Genomic DNA, 18254 nt, shown 5'->3' with positions numbered 1-18254 from the left:
AACATTTTAATATAAAAAATACTAATATTTTAATATAAAAATGCTAACATTTTTTCAAGTCAATTTTATTTTTCGTTGTATCATGTCATAATATCATATATTATTTTTATCAAATATATGATATTTTTGTTTTAAAAAATTATTAAAAAAATTACATGTAATTGATTGAATTAATTTTTATAGAAAAAAAGGGTCAATACCAACTTTCTCTTTGTACGAAATATTTGATATTTTTATGGATATTAAAGGAATAAATTAAAATTAAAATTAATATCAACTATGGATATAAAAATAATGAACATTTTAATGTCAATCTTATAATAGTGCATGTTTAGGTAATGAAGGCATTGAAAATATGAGAATATGTTTGTATGCATTTACTTTTTAATACTATATAAAATCTTTTTTGTACGTTTTTTTTTAATTATTTCATACTTTTCTGATTTCTCGATTTGGGTTTGAATTATGTCAAGATACTTTTTATTTTATTTGTATTGTATGGAAGGTAGAGAGTTATGTTTATTGATATTATATTTGAATTCTACTTTTTTTTTATGATTAATTAAGCATAATGATTGCTTTTAGATATTGAAAAACTTTGTCATCGAAAAATGTGTAGCATCAAAAAAAATAATGATTCTTTTTAATATTGTCAAGTATTAAAGATATAGGCGTGTTAATATGAGTTAATGATGAAAAAGATAATTGAAGACATGTAAATCGGATTAAAATTGGAAATGAAATTAATTTTGGTAGACATATGATTTTTTTTATTATGATAGTAGTTATTATAACAGTAGATGTATAATTTCTTAAAAAACAGTAATAATTGCAAATACTAAAAAAGACTGATTAATTATTATCACCTAAAACTACATATTCCCAATGACATTTTCTTACAATTTTCTATAAATTTTTTTTTACTAATAATTTTTTCACGTGAATAACAATGAGTGTATCAATTGTAATTGGCCTCATTAAATATGATATTTCAAACTTCCCAATTATCAATAGTTATTGTATTTTATTATTACTAAAAAAGGAAAAATAATTAAAATCTAATTCATCCTATTTGAATAATCACTTGAAAGAACATCAAAAAAAAATGACAAACAAATCCAAATATTTGTTAAACTCTAATTTAATACAAATTTGAGAAAGAATATGGAAATAAATCATTAATATACACTATTAATTAAATTACAATTAATATACTGATTAATGGAATAAAACATATACGGTTTAATGAGATAAAAAAATATGACATAAAAAGATTTCATTCTATTTAATACAAAATAAGTGCTATTTTTTTACGGTTGTTATGACACACGGTAAAATCTAATTGTATAAAAGTAGTGAAACAATGTATTGGGTAAATCAATAGTCCAAAATATTAATAAAATCTGACAATTAATATGCATTAAGAATTATATTTCAATTCAAATGAATATTATAATAAAAAGTTAAAAAAAAAGAGAATAAAGTTTATGTAATTGAAATGAATATTATAATTAAAAAATTATATAAATAAATCACTTCTCGTAGTCTTTATTAAAAATAAGATAATTATTTTATAATAAAAGTACCTCTTTTTTCATTTTTTTAAATAGTTGGAAAATACTAATGTATAGATCTATTACAGTAATCAATGAATATACTATTTATTATTATAACAAATATAATATAAATGATTTGATTTTTTTAATATAAAAACAAATGTCATCATTAAAAATTAATATACTATCTTTCCCAAAATAAATATATTATAATTATAATAATTAAAAGTCAAGATATTTTAAATAATGGGCTAGTTTATATATTAATAAGTGTAAATATGATTTGCATATTAATAAGTGTAAATATGATTTGCATATTGTTGAGACCAAATCAAAATATAAAATTAATTATTATAAAATAATTTGAATAAAATCAAAATATAAGTTTTATCTCTGCATTGAAAATTTAAAGAATTACTCATATTGATTTAATAATTTGATTAGATTTAATGAATTGAATAATATTATGTTGTTAAATTTGTGTAGTAATTTAAAAGTTATATGCTATAGAGATTCATAAATCATTAAACATATGATCTCTAACATTCGTTCAATTTAAGTAAATATTTTGTCGGTCCGTCACAAAAATAGGTTCGGCCCGTCGGGCATGCCTATAATTTTTAAATTCTTCTTTATTGTAAATTTATGGATTCTATTAATATTATATGATTTTATTATCTAATAGAAAATAAATGTAAATATAGTTATTAATAACACATATTTATCTCACAAAATTGAAAATAATTGTTTAATTGGATCAGTTTGAACATATTATTCGTTTATAATCTTGGACACCAGTCATATTTTTATTTGAAATAGCAATAATAAAAAATTGCAAAATAGGATGATTATATAAAAGAAAAAAGTATTTAGAAAATCTAATAATAATTATATTTGATTAGAAACATTAATGCATCCATTTGAAATAAAGGAAGAAAATATTTAAAAAATATTAAATATTAAATATATTAGATTAGAAACATTAACGCAATCTTAGAAAATCTTGTAAATTGATTATTTAAATTAATGACAATTGATATCTTGTAAATTGATGTTCTTAAAAGCAATCCCCAATTGTAATTGGTGTTGTTTTAAAAGCTACGATAATTGTTGCACATTTTTATTCCGTTGAGAAATTAAAAATGACATCTACCATAATAATTAGAATAAAGTTGTTGGAAGGAATGCAGATTTTTAATCCCATAAAAAATAAATAATATTTATACATAAAACTATATTTCGTATAATTATATATATTTTAAAAAATAACATAAAAAAATAAATAATATTTATACATAAAACTATATTTAGTATAATTATATAGTGTTATTGTTAGTAGTTTAGATTAATGAAGCAATAAATAAATATATAACGATTGTTAATAAATATATATAAAAGATACGCAAATTAAAGTGAAAAAACATTTGAAATTATAATTGTCATATAAATATTAATTTAATCTACTTAGAGTTATATAAAAATTTATGGATTTACGTGGACCGAGTTAAACAGGGCGGTTTACCCCACATACTCAACTCAAATTATATTTAGAGAAGTTTTTTATATAAAATAAAATAAACAAAGAAATAGTTAAATGTTTTATTTAATGGGAAGAAAAACCAAGAGTTAAACATTGTATGAAAAGTTTACTACACGCTAGTGACACATGCATGCTATAGGCCATCATTATTATGAATAGCCATCATTACTATAGATAATGCCGGAGTGGAATAACTTGCAATGAAAAAAGAAGAATTTATTGCAACCTATTTTCTTATGCAATTTAATTTTATCATTATTACCCAAGATTGGACAATTAAAAACGAAAGATATTAACAAATTAGACTACAAAAGGAGTATTTTGAGATAATAAATTGGGCAAAACATCATGACAGTAAATATTCAATAATTAATTCATTATCTTATAAAAAATAATAATATTGTTAAATGAATTATTTTAAAATATAAATTATGGGATAAGTCAGTTTAAGGGACCAATTCAAATGTGAAGATGTCTAACAGCAACAAACTACATTCTGCAAGATGTCCTTCAAGTGGTAAATATATTGTCAATAGTCGCATCAAGCTTAATTTAATTGGAATCTCTTTACACCAACTATGTCAAAAAAAGCCTTTGAATCTCTTTATTTGTCTTTGTAAAACAACTTTTGATCTTGATTATGTAATCCAATTGGTCCTGACAACATTTTCTTCAAATCCCCTTCAACAAAAACCAATAAAACAAACTCAAAACACAATCAATAAAGTAACATATAAAAAACATTCTGAATCAAAATTTTTGAATTTGAATTAAAATTCTGGTCTCCATAATCATTTAAATATATAAAAATACTTTGAAAAGATTTGAAAGGATTTACTAAATGTGGCAAAAAGAACTGCAAATATTCTTAAGTTCAGCTCATGTAATTCAACTCAGTGCCAAAAAGAACTGCAAATATAACATTTTTTAGTTTGACAACGGAATGAGGTAGGAGTATTGAAAATCAAAACTTATAGATGGTTGGCACAAACATATATATATTAGTTGAAGTATGATATATAAATATTCAAATTGAGGTGTGTTAGTGAGGGTCCAAAAAGGTTAAGATTAACTATGCTAAAGTAAATTAGAAGGACTTAGATATTTCAATATTTATGAACAAATGAATGGAGAAAGAACTTAATTGAAGTTTCAAAGAGTTCAAGTTTGTTCAACATAAGACCAAATATAAAAAAGTTCAAGTTTGAGTGAAGAAAACCAAAATCACTTTAAAAAAACCTAACTATGTTCATACTACAAAACATGAAACTAAAAAAGAACAAAAAGAGTAAGGGTTGAATGAAGTTACTTACAACACAATAATGGTGGTCACTTATATTCCATTCATTAGTGTATACAATGAAGCCATCTAAAGGATCTTTTCTTCTTGTTCTATCTACAGCTAAGGGAAGTGGTGAGTTTCCATATGATTTTGGTTCTTGTTCAGGTTCAGCAACAATTGCATCATATTGAGAAAATGTTAGAGTGTTTGCATCATTTTGTTGACCTGGAAAAGAAAAGGTAAGGAAAAAAATCAAAAAGTTTGTAGTGAAGCCATATCCAAAATCACTTCTTGTTCATTCATGTATTATGTCATTACTTTAAGGGATGCCAATATATGTCACATAGGGACCTTCTTGTGTAGCCAAGTTAGATGAAGTTTTTAGACAAATACAAAAGTGGTTAAGATATTTAAGACAAATAAACACCAATGATGGAAAGGCTTTACCGAAAGTAAGGGCTTCCAGTTTGCTTTACCTATGAAGTTTGTTCCAAACACCATGATTGCAATCTATGAAGTTAAAAAACATGAATGAGATATCTTTTAATTTGCTTTCTCTTCATATCAATTTTCAAGCATACATCTATAATATTTTCACAAACTAAATTTGTGGAGCCAAAGATGGAGAAATTTCACAGTAGAGCCAAAGACAACTACAAAAATGGAAGAACAATTAAATAATGAAATAGAAAAATAAAAATAAATAATAAGAAATTGAAAAATCAGTAAGGTATGTGATGAGATACCCTTAAATCAACAATAAGAAGAGATTGAAAAATTGAAACTCATGTAATTTGTTTGTTGTTGCAGGATCTGAGTGTTTTCTTCTTTCAAATACTCTACATCACACAGAGAAACAACAAAAATGAACAAAAAATGATGCAAAATGTAAAAACGAAATCAAGTCGTTACAAACCATGATAGAAACATACCTTATAATAAGCTTGCAAGGGATACGATTCACAGTGGTCAGAAATAAGCAATAAGACATGTTTTTTGATGGCAAAACCTAAAATCGAAAATCAAAACAATGAGGATTAGAAGCACAAACCCTGAAATCAATAGAGTGAAAGGAAAAGAGAAATAATCGCGTATAATCTGAAAGTGGTGGTTGTTGTTTGGTCCCGCGCAGCGGAGTGACAGTGTTGGCGGATGTGTGGTGGCCGTAAACAGGCGGTGGTTCAAGGGTTTGAAGGAAAAAGAGAGAGGAGTGAAAATGGAAGAAAGAAAGAAAGAAAGAAAGAAGGGTTAAGTTTTGTCTGAGAGAGAGAGAGAGGGAGAGGGAAAGAGATGAAAAATGTGTGTATTGGAATGAAGAAACGTGTAAAAATTGAAAAAGTGTTGAATTGGTTTTGCTGTAACCAAGAAGATTTGCACAATTCCAATACCTTTCCTCACGTTAGTATTAATGATGGAAAATAAAATGGACAATTGAAAGGGTATGCAATGATTAAGGAATATATATTTTTAATTAAAATAATAAAGGAGATCCAATTACCGTTGTGTCCCCGATTATCACCCTCAAATTGAAAGATTAGAGGGATATTGAAAGAATTTCATATGTATTGTACTTTATTATATTAAAAGTAGACATAATTATAATGATAGAAACAAATATTTTCTTAAAATAAAAAAAAATGAATAAAGAACCAAAACACATAACGTAGCAGACTCTCACTTTCACTCATGTCTTATCTCTTTCATATCCTTCCTTCTCTCAGACTCCTTTTTCGGAAACGAACAGAAACAAAGCAACAATAATAATAGCAACAAATCAACGATCAAAAGTCAGAAATTAGAAGATTGATTTACCGGAAAAATGAAGAATCTATGAATCGAAGGAAACGGCGGTCGTGGTGTGATTTCAGGGTGACGACAGTGGTGGCTGGGTTCGGATCTGCGTGGAGGTTTTGCTGGTATCGGAGGCGTGTGGATCCATGAAGCGATTCACTTCGTTTTTGGCACGGAGGAAGACTGATTTTGAGATGGAATTCTGATGGATCTGCGTCGGGTGAACTTGTCGGAGGAGACTGCCTCGTCATGGCAGAATCGTGGCAGCTAGTGCTGACTTCGTTTCTTGCGGCGTCGGTGGGGCATTTGTAGTGGCTTCGTCTGCGTTTGAGTGTTCTTGCAGGTTTGAAGGTTTTGTTGTTAGTCAATTTTGACAAGGAAGTTTAAGTTAGTATTGGGAAAGGTCACTGTTATGTGTGAGATGGTGATTAGAAAATGTGGAAACCAAATGATTGTGCTGAAGAATTGGAGTTTGTACGTGAATGTCGAAAAGTTACGTAGTGAATAAAGATTAAAGAATGGTCTGTTAGTGTGTATGTACAAATGTGGTGAATGGAGATCGGCCTCCCCTAATTGACAAAAAAAACACCCTATTTATAATGTTTAGATTAGGTCTTTCTACACCTAATGGGCCTATTGCCCAATTAATTTAATCATAAAAAACTATAAAAATCATAATTATAATAATATTTACATTAATACTAATTCTAATAATAACACTAATAATCTCTAATGACAATTCTAATATTAACAATAATTAATTAGTAAAATTAATAATATTAATACTAATAATTAGTAATAGTAAAATTAATAAAAACAAATGTTAGTAAAAAAACTATAATCCCCAAAAAAGGATAAAACCCTTGTAATAATTGGGCCCCGAGGTTTGGATCCCAAAGCACCTGTTAATTGCACCCCATCTTGTCTCAGGATATTTTATAAGAGAGCGGGTTTGACAATAAGAATGTCAAACCCCATGACTCTTAATTTTGATCCTTGATGACTTAAAAGACATAGATCTGATTGGGCAAATTTTGGGGTATGACAATTTATGCCTATTATAATTTTTATTTTTATTTTTATTGCCTAATGCCCAGCAGGGTTATCATCTACTTAATTATTTCTTTCTCCGCAAATTTTTGCCATATTATGTAACTGCTCACGGGATGTAATAGTTTAATTAGGGTTTTATTTTTCTGCCTTTAAATTTCTGCCTTTATTTTTCTGCCCACAGGTGTTTATTGTAATAGCGTAGGACTTTTAATTTCTGTCTTTAATTTTGCTTATATTAACTGCGTGGTTAGTAATCTAGGGAGTGACAAGCCTGCTAATGAATTTAGTTTGCATAATTACAAGATAATATATCTGAATCAACCACGTGATTGTGCACCCACACACCTTTAATGGTAACCCCTCTTGTTGTCTTGTTGTTTGTTGCCTTGTGAATTTAAAAATAGTCAAGTCCCTCGGATAAGAGGATACCTTAGCAAATGTTGCCCTCAGTTCATTATCATCACTAAAAGATCATAAGTTCTGTTGCCTTCGGTTGTATGATCTTGTCCCTCGAGGTTGCCTACGATATAATGATGATAGTCCCTTTCGATTGCTTAGGTATCCTCATTGGTTGCCTAAAATGACTATTTTATCCTTCCCTTAGACTACCTGCCCTCTTTATGGCAGGTCAGTCTTATGGCGAACGATAACTCCGATGACCCTTTACATCCAATAAAAGGACTTCCTACCCTTCTATGGTATGGATAGCCCTGAAAAGCTAAAAGAACAAATTTTAAAACTTAGGGTAGTTGCTACTAATTGCTTGATCTAAAATTCAAGTTACTTTTATCACCTCCTTTTCAAAACGATTTCCAAAAGGCTACGCGTATTTATAAGCTAAAGTCCTTATTCAAAAATCTTTTCTGAACACACACGACACTTCAAACATTTCAAACAATTCAAAAGTAAGCTAAGCAATTAAGAACCCATGGATAACCATGGATACAAAGGGTGCTTTAAACCTTCCCTTTGTATAACTTACCCCCCGAACTCAATCTCTTTCAAAAAGGTTTTTTTCTGTTCTTTTAGCCTTTCTATAAATTGGATAAAATAAAAGTCGGTGGCGACTCTTGCTCACTGCGACATTTCTTTAAAGTCAGTTTTCCCACCGTATTAGAGAAGAGTCTCCCCTTACCTTAGCCAAATTTCTTGATCTTTGGTCTCTTCCTCTTTGTTCCTCTTTCACGTTCTTCGTGTTCCAAACTGTTATACCCCAAAATTTGCCCGCATCTTTTTTCAAGAAAACTTCAATCTAAAAATTAGAAGTTTCATATAATCATGGATTTTTATTTCATAAATATCCTGACATATGAAATACTTAGTTTTTAGAATTTTTTATACAGTATTTTGGCTCGCTGTTGAATTTATTCTTACGCAAACGCCAATTACTGTTTATTACTTCACACACGCTATTTATTTGATATTTATTTACAGATAAATAGTACTGACACAATTGGTACAGAGATAAATCTTTTGCAGGCGCAGAGTCCGGGATTCAGACTGTACTGGTAACAAGTAAATTATTACTAATTCTTGTCTCCCACTAAATTTTTGTACTATATTCCATTATTTTCAAAATCTCTTTTCAAATCTCTTTTTCAAAAATAAAATCTTAACTTTATTCTACACATCTCTCTTTTTCCCAACACTATCATACACTTTCTTTCAAATCTTACTTCCACTCAAATTTTCCTTTTGTACGGAATCACTTCATTCCCCAACGTCTGTATCCTTATTTTCATTCTATAAATACCTCTCATTTTTTCCATAAAATCTCACATCAAATTCTAACTCATCTCTCAAATTTCTACTTCATATTCATTCTCTCTTCCTCCCCGGCAAAATGGCGAAGCGGATGGAAACGTGTTTTCTTATGGTCATCACCATTGCTACGGTGATCATGTCCTTCTTCTGTCTGCATAGTCCTGAAAAATATGGACCTGCGATGGTTACACTCCCGATCATCTATTTTCTGTTGGTCATAGCATGGGTTATTAATCGTCATTCTTAAAGTTTGTCGTATCTCTTATTTTCTTAAATGTACCGTTTACTCGTCGTACCGTTCATTATAGTATGTAATGTTTGTACTGTCAGTATTAAATGTTGTACTATTTGTCATACTGTTGCTTAATTATTCAGATAATATTTTGTGTGTTTTCTGCCAGTTAAATATTTATTTTTCTGTGCATTAAATGATTTTCAGGGTTATCGGTAATTTTGCTCGCGTACAGTAAATATTAGTTATTTATTATGTCTGTGTTTTTTAACAAGTCATGTAAATAAACTTTCATCTTTCACATAAAACAAAAACAACAAAAAGAAAATTAACTTTGACTGTTGAATTTTCACTAACTGTTACATGCCTGAACAGTCAGTTGGCAGTCAAACCGTTGACAGTGCAATTCTCCGTGTTTTCTACCATCAATCAAATCAAACTTTTTGCATTTCAAAAGTTCCAAGATTTTTGTTCTAGAAGTCTTCTGAATATCACATGATTAGCAGAGACTCAGCACTGCACAAAAATCAGGTACGCTTAACTGTCTCCTACACAAACAGTCTCTAATTAGGGTTTATTGTTTTTTCAGGAGAAACAAGTTTTTGAGACCTCAAATGGATTTCCTGGACCTCCATATATCTCAAAGTACCATCATACAAATTTTCAAACTTCAATCCGCTCAGACGCACAGTCAGTAGCTCAAACAGTCAACAGACGACCCGTTTGACCAAAAAAGTCAACAGACAGTCAAAAATGAAATTTTTTGTCAACATCCATATTTTGTCAAAGGATTCATCATTTGATCATTGGATGATCATAATTCATCAAGGAAAGATCAAAAATCAACAAAACCCTAAGATTCAAAATTAGGGTTTTCTCCTAAAAAGTCAACTGAACTTTGACTGGTCATAACTCTCTCATCCTTCATCCAAAAAATTCAAACCAAATCTCATTGTGAAGGAAATTCAATTATCTTTCAAATGCAATTGGTCCCATGATCATTTGATTCACCATTTGAAAAATATGAACCAAGACATTACAGGTCATTTTCAAAGTCAACAAAAAGACACTTTTTTCAAAAGGACACACAAGGAGCATAGAAAATCATTTTGACATGAGACCAAAGACATTGGTTAGAGGACTCTTTCAGGTTTCCAAAAAGTGCAAGATCTCCTTCATATGATAAATATTGAGGGATTTACACCTTGTTGAAGTTGGCTAAATTTTGGGAAAATGCATAAAACCAACATTGATCAAAAATGTATTTTTTCCAAATGGGGCCAAGTTTTCATAGTTCAAACATGTTTACCATGATATAATGGGCCTCCCACGACCAAGACAAAGCCCACATCATTTTTGTTCCATTTTTGATTTAATTTTATCATAATTAACATTAAATTGAAAAAGGAAAATGGAAGGATAATGCATAGCTTAATTTCTAAGCATGACTCACCAAAGAATCTTCAATTTTCTGCAACAAGAGGGAGTACAAGGCAAGAGAAGTGAAGAGGAGCAAGACTTGGTCAAATTTTCAAAGATTTTTAATATTTAAAAATCAAAGTTTCAACAAAGCTCATCAATGCTTTTAGCTTAGTTTTTAAGCACCATGTAGCTTATAAATTAGGTAGCATACTTCATCAATGTAAGGGAGAGACACGAAATAGAGCAAGCATATCATTTTCTCACTTCATATTTCAAAAATAATCAAAGAAACTTCAAAATTCGTATTTAAATTTGCAGCTAGTTTGAAAGCAAACTAAGTCCATAAATCACTTCCTGGAACTTATTTGAGCAAGTTAAGATCCATAACCAAGTTCATAGAGGCCTGAAGCTCGAGTTCTCTCACTCTTCGATTTGGTAAACTTTCATTGATTTTAAACTCTCATTTTATGTGTTGTTATCATGTCTAATGGTTATGGTTGAGTTTGTAACAACCATTAGGTCAGGTTTGAACCCTAGCATGAGAGTTCTAACGTCCAGAACGTAGGTTGCCATTGTCAACCGTGAGTTTATGTTTCTCTTCGAATCTCTTAACACAAGCACTTTCAGTCCAAACTAACCTCACCATTGGATTCCCAGACCTCGATTTAGGGGGTAGGGTCTTCATTTGGTGTTTAAACTAACGATTTCGCAGGTTTTGAAAACCACCTCGCCGGAGAAGACAACCGGAAAACACTGTTCTGGTGGTCAGCAAGGCTAGGGCATGGTTGACTGCATGCGTGGCTTCCTCCCTCGCTCCTATTGGCTGGTCAATAAGTCTATGGCTCGCGTGGCAAAATGTTATAACATGATTGGTTCTGGTTTAAAAACGTGGACCCCACATAATTCAAATTCAGAAGAAAAAAAAAAGAAACAAGTGGACTGGGCCTATACGAAGTGATTTCTACACCCCTGGTTTCTGGCCCAAATGCATCTTTTGAACTAAATTCAGTTCTTTTTCAGATTCACTTAATACACCCCCCTGCATATTTTAATTAATAATCTCTATACTTTGCATTTTAATTAAAATCAACCAATCACAAAACACCAAAAATATTTTATTTTTTAGTTTTAATCTGATAAAATATTTATTTATTTTTAGACATAAAAATATTAATATTTTATTTAAATTAAGGCTATTTTGCATAATTAATTAATATATATTTATATATTTTCTTTTTAATTATCTTAACCAATCAAAAAAATCATAAAAAAAATTGTTCTTTATATTAAATATTGTTTATATATTATAAACTAATTTTGTACATATTTAGAATAATTTTCTCTTTAAGTTTTAATTATTTGTGTAATTATTTGTATAATTATGTGTTAATTAACTTAATAAATTTCAAATCAATTTCAAAAATTCCAAAAAAATTAGTTTTGTTTTAAAATTAATTAACAAGCATTTTGAACATATTTTAAACTTAATTTTTTAGGTTTAAATTTTATTTCCATCTTTTCCTCATTTTAATTAAATTAATCATGCATTAATTATAATTAAAATCAATCATAAAAATCCAAAAACACTTCTTTTATTTTCTTGCACTTTAAACTCCTAGATCAAGTGTATAGGTTGTCAAATTCATGTAAATAGCGTAATTTACATTTCCTGCACAATCGATGTAATAGCGTAGATTTACTTTCCGCATTTTACATTTCCGCATTTTAAATTCCAGCACATATAAACTGCGTGTATGTCAAAGATAAAATATCTGAATCTAAACACAATCACACTTGCACCTCTTAAGGTAATCCCTTTTCTCATTCTTTTCAATCAAATTCTACTATTTCGAGTACAAAATCGAACTTTTGTTTATATCCGGTGAAAGGATAGATTTTTAAAGGAAATAGGATAAAGACCTTATAACTCAGGGTAGACCTCCTAATTTGCTTGCTCAAATCAAAACAAACAAATCTCTCATATATCATTGTTTTTCAAAATAAAACTTTCAAAAAGACAATACTTTGTATATATCCAAACAAGGATCATTACGAAGTTAACGTTCTTTTTTCAAAAAAACATCTTTTGAAAGATAAAAACACTTTGTATACATCCGCACAAGGATCATTACAAAGTCAATTTACAAAGGTATTTGAAACCACATACGAGCATTTCAAGGCAATAGAAAAGTAATTGAAAACAAGTGAGCTAAGCAAATTAAAGAGCCCATGGATAACCATGGATACAAAGGGTGCTAACACCTTCCCTTTGTATAACCTACCCCCTTACCCAGAATTTCTTAAAGGTCTTTTTTCTGTTTCTTTTATAAACCTTTCCTTAATTGGATAAAATAAAAGGTCGGTGGCGACTCTCTGATTTTCAAAAATACAAAAGCAGGAACAAAAAAGAGTCAGTTCGCGTATCTCTCCACGAGAGGTATGGCAAAAAACCGAGGGCGACAGAACTGGCGACTCTGCTGGGGATTTACTTTCTAAAAACAAAATGTTTTCAAAAGGGGTTACCTTTAGAGAATAGATCATTCTGATGTTTTCAATTGTTTGACTTGATTGCTCTATTTTTCAAAGGATGTTTGGGTATTTTTGCTGGTGTGAAAGATTCTAACCCGAATCTCGAGATACCTTAAGTATGTGACAATAGACCAAGGAAATTGTACGGCATGTACCGATACGGTTGATCTGGTAGTCACCGTTAGTGCGATACTTTGGTTTATACTGATATCCCTTGAAAACGATCAAGGAGTATATTAGGCTTCCGAAATATCATTAAACATTAATTTGTCTTAGAACCTTTTAGTTGAACTTGACTTGTGGCCTATTAAGTGGCTAGCTTTGAAATTGATCGAAGTTAGTTATCCTCGAGGAATATTTTGATCGGCCGTCCGAGCGCCGTATTAAGATGTTACCTCCAAGGATCATAGAACCCGAATACTATTCTAGGACAGGTTTTAACCATCTCAACTTCAGTGGGGAGGGTATCACCTATCAGCTTCATGCAAGCCTTTAAACTTAAGGCTATTGTTTGATTTGTTTTTGTGTGCCACATGTTTGACATCATAACATCATAAACATCATAAGCATCATAAGCATATCATTTTCTCACTAATCATTTCAAGGATCAAAGAGTTTACCTTTGTTTTGCAGGTAATGGCTCCCGCCACCAGAGATTACATCCGAATCAACATCTCAACGGTGCCATCTGAACTGAAAAACTTAGTATCAGAATTCCCCAGGAATGTTCAATTCACTGAAAAGCACGGTCACCTACTCCATTTGGTTACCTCAAAATTTGAAGAAGACATGATACGGGTCCTGTTCCAGTTCTTTGATCCCGAACATCATTGCTTCACCTTTCCTGATTACCAGTTGGTACCCACCTTGGAAGAATTCTCTGAACTAATTGGATTACCTGTTCGAGATCAACTACCTTTCACTGGTTTAGAAAGGATTCCAAAACCTGAAATCATTGCTGCTGCTTTACATTTGCGAAAGTCAGAAATCGAGTCCAATTGGGAAACAAAGAGTGGAGTTAAGGGTTTGCTTGCTAAGTTCTTAATGGAAAAGGCTCGATTACTACTAGAAAACAAAAGCTACCCATTTTTTGAGGAGGTTGTGGCTCTTTTGATCTATGGGTTGGTTTTATTCCCTAATCCCGACCAATTCATAAGTGTGCACATCATCAACCTTTTCCTAACCCGTAACCCGGTACCAACATTGCTGGGAGACATTCTACATTCTCTACACACTCGTACCATGAAGAAACGAGGAACTCTTATGTGCTGTATACCACTACTAGCTAGATGGTTTACATTTCATCTTCCCCGATCAGTGTTGAGAAATGAACAAAGAATGCAATGGTCTCGCAGGATTATGTCTTTGTCTCATTCAGATATCTGGTGGAACAACTTCTTTCAAAGAGACATTACTAATATTGATCATTGTGGAGAGTACCCTAATGTGCCACTACTTGGCATCAAAGGAGGCATCACTTACAATCCCTCTTTAGCTTTACGCCAATTCGGATATGCACGGAGCAACGGTCCTCATGACATGATTATCCGGGGCATTGTGTTTGATTACGAGGATGATTCCCACAGACATCGACGAAGGTTCATACATGCGTGGGGCAGTGTCTATAGAATAAAAAGCAAAACTTTGGGACAATGGAATTCTATTCCTATGGAACCTTACCTCAGATGGGTTCGGGCTCATGCTCAGAAACTCATCATGCCATATCCCGCTATTCTACCTGTGACTATTGAGCCAAAAGTCGAAGGAGACGAACCTCAAGTTATTCTACATCCGGATATGCCAACTGACCTGGAAGAGTTGCAAAAATCTTGGGTTCAACTAAAAGAGGAAAGAGATACCTTCAAAGCACACTGTCAAGACTATGAGAGAAGATTATTGGAGCTCACCGGACAACTCCAAGAAGAGCAGCAGATCAACACATTCCTGGGTGCAAAGAGAAAGCGTCCATGGGAGACCTGAGGGATCCTTCATTTTCTTTATTTATTTCTGTTTTGTAAGCCCGAATGAGGCAAAGAAAAAGAAAAAGAAAAAATAATAATAAATTGTTTAACTAACAAATGTTTGTTTTTCTTTTGTTTTAACAAATCTAAACTCTAAGATCCTTGAAAACATTGCATATACATTTCATTCATTGCATATACATTTCATTCATTGCATATACATTGCATTCATACACATTGCATAACAGGTTCACATGACGGATTTCTCATCTCCTCGCTGTTTATTTCAGTCAGAAGAGATGGAATCTGAAACAAGCATCAAGAATCTCGAAGCACAGAACGCCCAAGTTCAAGTGGCAATTCTGGAATTGATAAAGGGACAACAAGAACTGAAAGCCCTGATAATCAAAAAGAAAAAGAGGCCCAAAGGATCTGTAGGCTTGAGCCAACTGAAAAGAAAGATCAAAATCCCAGCCAAAAAGTTCAAAAAGCCACCGATCCCTGAAATAGTCGGTGATGGTGAACAAGGAGACAATCACAGCAACCAGGGTTCTGCCAAACCCTCTCTCTCTTCTAATGAAGAGGATTATCATTCTGGAGACGAATAGGATGATGACAAGTACCAGCAGTTGGAAGAACGCATGAAAGCTATGGAGATACAAAAAATACCTGGCTTAGATTTCAATGATCTGGGACTCGTCTCAGATGTTGTTATCCCTCCAAAGTTCAAAGTTCCTGTCTTTGCAAAAGATGATGGAGTTTCTTGCCCAAAACTACATCTGAGGTCCTATGTAAGGAAGATACAACCTCATACAGCAGATAACAAATTGTGGATTCACTTCTTCCAAGAAAGCCTGTCGGGTACACAACTCGAGTGGTACTACCAGCTGGAAAGTACCAAAGTTCATACCTGGGAAGATCTAGCTGCTGCTTTTTACAAACAGTATCAATACAATGCTGATCTTGCACCAACCCGTACTCAACTAAGGGGCATGTCCATGGCACCAAAAGAAAGTTTCAAAGGATATGCACAAAAGTGGAGAGATATGGCTGGAAGGGTTCAACCACCCTTATCTGATCGCGAGCTGGTCGACATGTTCATGGGCACTTTAACTGGCCCTTTCTATAGTCATTTGCTGGGAAGCTCATCATCAGGTTTCACTGACCTGATATTGACTGGAGAACGTGTCGAAAGCGGCATTCAAAATGGAAAAATTCAAATAGGCTCTTCCTCTGGTACTACAAAAAGGCCCATCAGTGGGAGAAATGAGGTCAATACAATGCAAATTCAGAAAGGTCGCAAAAGTGAGCAGCACCAATCTGTAGGGGCAGTTCTGATCTCCGCATCTGCACCTCAAAAAGATCAATAGCCAAAATATACGCGTCGACCAGATGCGCCAAGAAGAAATTTCACCAGAATCAATATGCCGATCTCTCAGGCATTGCAGCATTTGCTAAAAGCAGATCTGATCACATTAAAAGATCCTCCAAAGAATGTCAACACTTCCTCTCCGAGTTATCGCCCCGATGCAACGTGTGCGTATCACTCAAACTGTCCAGGACATGACGCAGATCACTGTTGGACCCTGAAAAATAAAATACAAGACATGATAGATGCTGGGGAAATTGAGTTCGATCCTCCAGAAACTCCAAATGTCATCACGGCACCTATGCCGAAGCATGACAAAACTGTTAACGCTATCCTAGACACTGTTTACATCTATGATGTGACCGAATTGTCAACTCCGCTCCTCGAAGTCAAAGGAAAGCTAATCCAAGCTGGTTACTTTCCAGGTTGTGACCCTGATTGCTTTTATTGCTCATACCTGCCCAATGGTTGTGAAAATCTGAGAATGGGAATTCAAAAATGGATGGATCGCCGTATCATTATGTTTGAGAGGCTCCCTTCTATGGACGTTTTATGCGAAGTCTTTGCAAATGGGATGAGAATAGAGGATGTCTCAGTGGTTTCCAACTTACCATTCAAAATCTCTGCCAAGGCTCCTTTCAAAATTTCTGCTACACTCAAAGTGGCATCAGTAATCATTGCTAGTCCAACTCCATTTCCATACTCCTCAGACAAAGCTGTCCCGTGGGGTTACGACACTAATGTTTATGTCCATGGAGTTAAACAAGATACCTCGACTGAAGAGGCCACGAAGTTAACTGCTCCAACTGTGGATAATATTGTGGGTACCAGTAAGATTACGAGAAGTGGAAGGATTTTTTCACCAGAAATTTCTCCAAATGCTGCTGCTAATCCAATCCAGGTCCCAATTCCTAATCAAGATGTCAACGCTCGAGGCAAAGAGCCACAAGTTGAACCAGTTCAAATACCGGTGGAGATCACTGCTGAGGATCCATCAAAGCAAGAAATGGAGGAAATATTGAAAATCATCTGCAAGAGTGATTACAATATTGTCGAACAACTGGGGCACACTGCTTCAAAAATCTCAATGCTGTCTCTGCTAAAGTATTCAGAAGCTCATGCCAAAGCTCTGATGAAGTTCCTGAAAGCTGCGCATGTGCCTCAAGAGATTTCAGTCGATCAATTTGAAAATTGTGTTGCCAATCTAACAGTAAATAATGGCCTCGGTTTCTCTGATGTTGATCTAACCCCTGCTGGAAAGAATCACAATAAAGCCCTACATATCTCCATTGAATGTAATGGCACCACTCTATCTCATGTGCTGGTAGATAACGGTTCTTCTTTGAACGTGTTACCAAAAACAGTACTGGAAAAGCTTGACTTCGAAGGAATTGTGTTACAACCAAGCGATGTTGTGGTAAGAGCCTTTGACGGGTCAACAAGAACAGTGTACGGAAAGGTGAATCTCCCAATCAGAGTAGGCTCTCGGATCTTTGATTCTATCTTTTACGTAACGGAAATTCACCCAGCATATTCCTGTTTACTTGGACGCCCTTGGATTCATGGGGCAAATGCTGTAACTTCTACCCTGCATCAGAAGTTGAAATATCCAGTAAAAGGAAAGATTGTCACAGTTTATGGCGAAGAGGAATATGTGGTTAGTCACCTGAGCAATTCCAAATATGTTGAGTTGGATGACGAATTCATCGAAACTCCTTGCCAATCTTTTGAGGTGGTCTCTCCAGATGTCTCTAC

At 32.7% G+C, this 18254-nt stretch overlaps 1 long non-coding RNA gene across 1 annotated transcript; it reads right to left on the bottom strand.

Moving 5' to 3' along the window:
• Positions 1 to 3536: 3536 nt before the first annotated feature.
• LOC131607062 (uncharacterized) lies at positions 3537 to 5679 on the bottom strand. The gene is made up of 5 exons (XR_009285188.1): positions 5311 to 5679; positions 5125 to 5217; positions 4826 to 4888; positions 4410 to 4603; positions 3537 to 3777 (listed from the first exon to the last, which is right to left on the bottom strand). It is a non-coding gene; the product is annotated as an uncharacterized LOC131607062 (long non-coding RNA).
• Positions 5680 to 18254: the final 12575 nt, after the last annotated feature.

This window comes from Vicia villosa, linkage group LG5 (assembly GCF_029867415.1).
Source record: "Vicia villosa cultivar HV-30 ecotype Madison, WI linkage group LG5, Vvil1.0, whole genome shotgun sequence".
NCBI classification, from domain to species: domain Eukaryota; kingdom Viridiplantae; phylum Streptophyta; class Magnoliopsida; order Fabales; family Fabaceae; genus Vicia; species Vicia villosa.
This window is presented reverse-complemented; position numbering and strand designations above follow the sequence as displayed.